Source organism: Salmo salar, chromosome ssa16, assembly GCF_905237065.1.
Source record: "Salmo salar chromosome ssa16, Ssal_v3.1, whole genome shotgun sequence".
Lineage (NCBI taxonomy): Eukaryota > Metazoa > Chordata > Actinopteri > Salmoniformes > Salmonidae > Salmo > Salmo salar.
Window position 1 is genome coordinate 89,078,199 of NC_059457.1, and position 6,094 is coordinate 89,084,292.

A 6,094-nucleotide genomic window follows, 5' to 3' on the forward strand; every position below is an offset into this window, starting at 1 on the left:
GTTATGTACCTCAGTAATATGGTCCACAATGCTACATCGTTACATACCTCAGTATTGAGATCCACAATGCTACATCGTTATGTACCTCAGTAATATGGTCCACAATGCTGCATCGTTATATACCTCAGTAATAACGTCCACAATACTACATTGTTATATACCTCAGTAATGAGATCCACAATGCTACATCGTTATATACCGAAGGTATTATGTCCACAATACTATATCGTTATGTACCTCAGTAATGAGGTCCACAATGCTACATCGTTATATACCTCAGTAATAATGTCCACAATACTACAGTACAGGCACATCGCTGTGACGGTTGTCTTCATATCCTCATAAGCCTTTTATAAATGGACCAGACTTGATTTATACTTGAGGAGAAGCACATTTATTTACTGATAATAATGTGGGTTAGAGATGTCCTCTTGATTGTCGCTCGTCACCTGTAAATGATGAGAAACTTTAAGAGTTTGAGTTGGGAGCACTGGTCATTGGTTTGGTGCTAAAACCTTTTGATGTTCTTCTCCTGATGAATATATATAATATTTAAAAGATGAAGGTAGATGATCAGACATGTGTATGATTACCTTGTATTCCTCCATTACTGAACAGGGTTCAGTTCATTTCCTGGTCAGATAAATGGGGAGTGTTCGAGAGCGTAGTTCAGAGGGGTTGGAGGTTAAAATGCAGAAGACACATTTCAGTTGAATATGCAACAGGCTAGATATCCCCCTTTCCCCTCCTTAATGAATGGTACTGTAACGCCCTAGCCATAGAGAGAGTTTTTTGTTCTCTATTTTTGGTTAGGCCAGGGTGTGACATGGGTGGGCGTTCTAGGTTTCTTTTTCTATGTTGGTGGTTTTCTTTGTTTCGCCCGTGTATGGCTCTCAATCAGGAACAGGTGTAGATTGTTGTTGCTGATTGAGAGTCATACATAGGCAGCCTGTTTTTCCTTTGGGGTTTGTGGGTGAATGTTTTCTGTTTAGTTTGTTCCTGACAGAACTGTTGCTGGTCGTTTTTTGGTTCTTTTTGTATAGTGTTCATTTAGTTATTAAAATCTTGTAAGATGAACACATCCTCCGCTGCACCTTGGTCTCATTCTGACGACGGCCGTTACAGATTCACCCACCAACAACGGACCAAGCAGCGGAGGAAGGAGCAGCACCAGGAGAGGAGCATTATGGACTCCTGGACTAGGGAGGAAATTTTGGACGGGGCAGGACCATGGGCTCAAGCTGGGGAGTATCGCCGCCCGCAGTGGGAGATTGAAAAAAAATGTATGAAATGTATGCATTCACAACTGTAAGTCGCTCTGGATAAGAGCGTCTGCTAAATGACTAAAATGTAAAATGTTATCCCGGAGGATAGACGTGTTTACATCCCAGATGGTATCTATGTTCTTATCCCGGAGGATAGACGTGTTTATATCCCAGATGGTATCTATGTTCTTATCCCAGATAGTATGCTCTAAAGCATGGATTCATTGTCAAGAGACCATGGCGGGAAATTCAAAACTGCAAGAATCTAATCATTTCAATTTCTCAAACAATCAACTATTTCTCACAATTTGAAAGATAAACATCTCCTAAATCCAACCACATTGTCCGATTTCAAAGAGGCTTTACGGCGAAAGCATAAAGTTAGGTTATGTTAGGAGAGTACATTGAAAATAGCTGTGTGTAATGTTTTGTCAATTCAAAGACAGGCGTCACCAAAAGCGGATAACCAGCTAGAATTATGCACTAACCTTTGACAATCTTCCTCAGATGACACTCCTAAGACATTATGTTATACAATACATGTATTTTTTGTTCCATCAAGTTCATATTTATATCCAAAAACAGCATTTTACAGTAGTGGTGAAATTCAGATTTTTTTTTTCTCTCAAATGCTTCCGGTGAACAACGTTACAAATTACAAAATTACTATTCGAAAACATTGGTAAATTATAATATTGTCATTCAAATATTCATAGTTTAACATTTCGTAAATGCTACTGCATTGCCAGATTTCAAAATAACTTTACTGGGATATCACAATTTGCAATAAACCGGATGCTGTGCTAAGAACAATAGGCTAGGCTATACAGGTTAGCACCATCTTGTAACCATGTAATATCAAAATTACTATTGTCAATAATCCCTTACCTTTGATTATTTTCATCCATTGGCACTTCCAGGAATCCCATGTCCACAACAAATGTGGTTTCTTTCAACAAAGTTCATAATTGATGTCCAAATAACTCCAAGTTGTTAGCGCTTCGGTAGGCTACTAAAAAGTAGCGCGGGGGGGGAAGTCACGGCGAAAAGTAAAAAAAATTATCTATTTACGTTCGTTCAAACATGTCAAACGTTGTTTAGCATCAATCTTTAGAGCCATTTTTAACGTGAAACATCAGTAATGTTTCAACCCGACCTCTCCTGTGTCTTGAAAAACGTATTTGAAAAATGTATCGCATCACATGATTGCGCAGGTGCAGCCAATAATGAAGTGACGACATCCCAGGGAGGTCAACTTCTCTTCCTTGTCATCCGGTCTCTGTTCATCATAGACGCTTCAAACAACTTTATAAAGATCGTTGACATCTAGTGGAAGCCGTAGGAAGTGTGAAATGAATCCTTTCTCACTGTGGTATCTATTAACAATGACTCCAAAAAAATAGTACAGCCACAAAATTATAATTTTTTTCTCAGGTTTTTGCCTGCCATATGAGTTTTGTTATACTTACAGACACCATTCAAACAGTTTTAGAAAATTCAGAGTGTTTTCTATCCAAATCTGGTAATAATATGCATATCCTAGCTTCTGAGTTGGTGTAGGAGGCAGTTAAAAATGGGCACATATTTTTTTCAAAATTCTCAATACTGCCCCCTAGCCCCAACAGGTTAACAGAGTTACATTTGTGCTGGTATAAATATGTATTATCTGTATGTATGCACAGCATTTCATATGTGTTGAATGATAATTGACCAGATATGTGTAAGCGTTTCCCATTGGTCAATTATTTTACCAGGTAAGTTGACTGAGAACACATTCTCATTTACAGCAACAACCTGGGGAATAGTTTCAGGGGAGAGAAGGGGTTGAATGAGCCAACTGGGGATGATTAGGTGGCCATGATGGTATGAGGGACAGATTGGGAATTTAGCCAGGACACCAGGGTTAAAACCCCTACTCTTATGATAAGTACCATGGGATCTTTAATGACCTCAGAGAGTCAGGACACCCATTTAACGTCCCATCCAAAAGACAGCACCCTACACAGGGCAGTGTCCCAAATCACTGCCTTGGTGTATTGGGATATTTTTAGCCCAGAGGAAAGAGTGCCTCCTACTGGCCCTCCAACACCACTTCCTGCAGCATGTAGTCTCCCATCCAGGGACTGACCAGGACCAACCCTGCTTAGCTTCAGAAGCAAGCCAGCAGTGGGATGCAGGGTGGTATGCATAGGACATTTAAATCTCGGTCCTTTGATGGTTTTCAGGTGCGATGCTGGGTTTTCAGGTATGATGCTGGGTTTTCAGGTATGATGCGGGGTTTTCAGGCATGATGCTGGGTTTTTCAGGCATGATGCTGGATTTTTCAGGCATGATGCGGGGTTTTCAGGTATGATGCTGGGTTTTCAGGCATGATGCGGGGTTTTCAGGTATTATGCTGGGTTTTTCAGGCATGATGCTGGGTTTTTCAGGTATGATGCTGGGTTTTCAGGTATGATGCTGGGTTTTTCAGGTATGATGCTGGGTTTTTCAGGCATGATGCTGGGTTTTTCAGGCATGATGCTGGGTTTTTCAGGTATGATGCTGGGTTTTTCAGGTATGATGCTGGGTTTTCAGGTATGATGCTGGGTTTTTCAGGCATGATGCTGGGTTTTTCAGGCATGATGCTGGGTTTTTCAGGTATGATGCTGGGTTTTCAGGTATGATGCTGGGTTTTTCAGGCATGATGCTGGGTTTTCAGGTATGATGCTGGGTTTTTCAGGTATGATGCTGGGTTTTCAGGTATGATGCTGGGTTTTTCAGGCATGATGCTGGGTTTTTCAGGTATGATGCTGGGTTTTCCAGGTATGATGCTGGGTTTTTCAGGTATGATGCTGGGTTTTTCAGGCATGATGCTGGGTTTTTCAGGTATGATGCTGGGTTTTTCAGGCATGATGCTGGGTTTTTCAGGTATGATGCTGGGTTTTTCAGGTATGATGCTGGGTTTTTCAGGTATGATGCTATGTTTGCTTTTGAACATGTTTGTAGTTGATTTAGCTTATGTTCCTTGTTGCTATGTGAAGTTTATTTTCTTTTGTAAACAAACGTACATTTCACCGGCTCTTTATTCTCCACTTGTAAAGAAAAGGCCTCCCTCTGGACAAGAACAATCTGTTCTGCATTGTTTCCCCCTCACTGTTAAACCCTACCGCTGGGTCAACATCAGTCCCTCACTGTTAAACCCTACCGCTGGGTCAACCTCAGTCCCTCACTGTTAAACCCTACCGCTGGGTCAACATCAGTCCTTCACTGTTAAACCCTACTGCTGGGTCAACCTCAGTTCCTCACTGTTAAACCCTACCGCTGGGTCAACATCAGTTCCTCACTGTTAAACCCTACCGCTTGGTCAACCTCAGTCCCTCACTGTTAAACCCTACCGCTGGGCCAACCTCAGTCCCTCACTGTTAAACCCTACTGCTGGGCCAACATCAGTCCCTCACTGTAAAACCCTACTGCTGGGCCAACATCAGTCCCTCACTGTTAAACCCTACCGCTGGGTCAACATCAGTCCCTCACTGTTAAACCCTACCGCTGGGTCAACATCAGTCCCTCACTGTTAAACCCTACCGCTGGGTCAACATCAGTCCCTCACTGTAAAACCCTACTGCTGGGTCAACCTTAGTCCCTCACTGTAAAACCCTACTGCTGGGTCAACCTCAGTCCCTCACTGTAAAACCCTACCGCTGGGTCAACCTCAGTCCCTCACTGTAAAACCCTAACGCTGGGTCAACCTCAGTCCCTCACTGTAAAACCCTACCGCTGGGTCAACATCAGTCCCTCACTGTAAAACCCTACCGCTGGGTCAACATCAGTCCCTCACTGTTAAACCCTACTGCTGGGCCAACATCAGTCCCTCACTGTTAAACCCTACTGCTGGGCCAACATCAGTCCCTCACTGTTAAACCCTACCGCTGGGTCAACATCAGTCCCTCACTGTAAAACCCTACCGCTGGGTCAACATCAGTCCCTCACTGTTAAACCCTACTGCTGGGCCAACATCAGTCCCTCACTGTTAAACCCTACTGCTGGGCCAACATCAGTCCCTCACTGTTAAACCCTACCGCTGGGTCAACCTCAGTCCCTCACTGTTAAACCCTACCGCTGGGCCAACCTCAGTCCCTCACTGTAAAACCCTACCGCTGGGTCAACCTCAGTCCCTCACTGTTAAACCCTACCGCTGGGTCAACCTCAGTTCCTCACTGTAAAACCCTACCGCTGGGCCAACCTCAGTCCCTCACTGTAAAACCCTACCGCTGGGTCAACCTCAGTCCCTCACTGTTAAACCCTACCGCTGGGCCAACCTCAGTCCCTCACTGTAAAACCTTACCGCTGGGTCAACCTCAGTCCCTCGCTGTTAAACCCTACCGCTGGGTCAACCTCAGTTCCTCACTGTAAAACCCTACCGCTGGGCCAACCTCAGTCCCTCACTGTAAAAACCTACCGCTGGGTCAACCTCAGTCCCTCACTGTTAAACCCTACCGCTGGGCCAACCTCTGTCCCTCACTGTAAAACCCTACCGCTGGGTCAACCTCAGTCCCTCACTGTTAAACCCTACCGCTGGGTCAACCTCAGTCCCTCACTGTTAAACCCTACTGCTGGGTCAACCTCAGTCCCTCACTGTTAAACCCTACCGCTGGGTCAACCTCAGTTCCTCACTGTAAAACCCTACCACTGGGCCAACCTCAGTCCCTCACTGTAAAACCCTACCGCTGGGTCAACCTCAGTCCCTCACTGTTAAACCCTACCGCTGGGCCAACCTCAGTCCCTCACTGTAAAACCCTACCGCTGGGTCAACATCAGTCCCTCACTGTAAAACCCTACTGCTGGGCCAA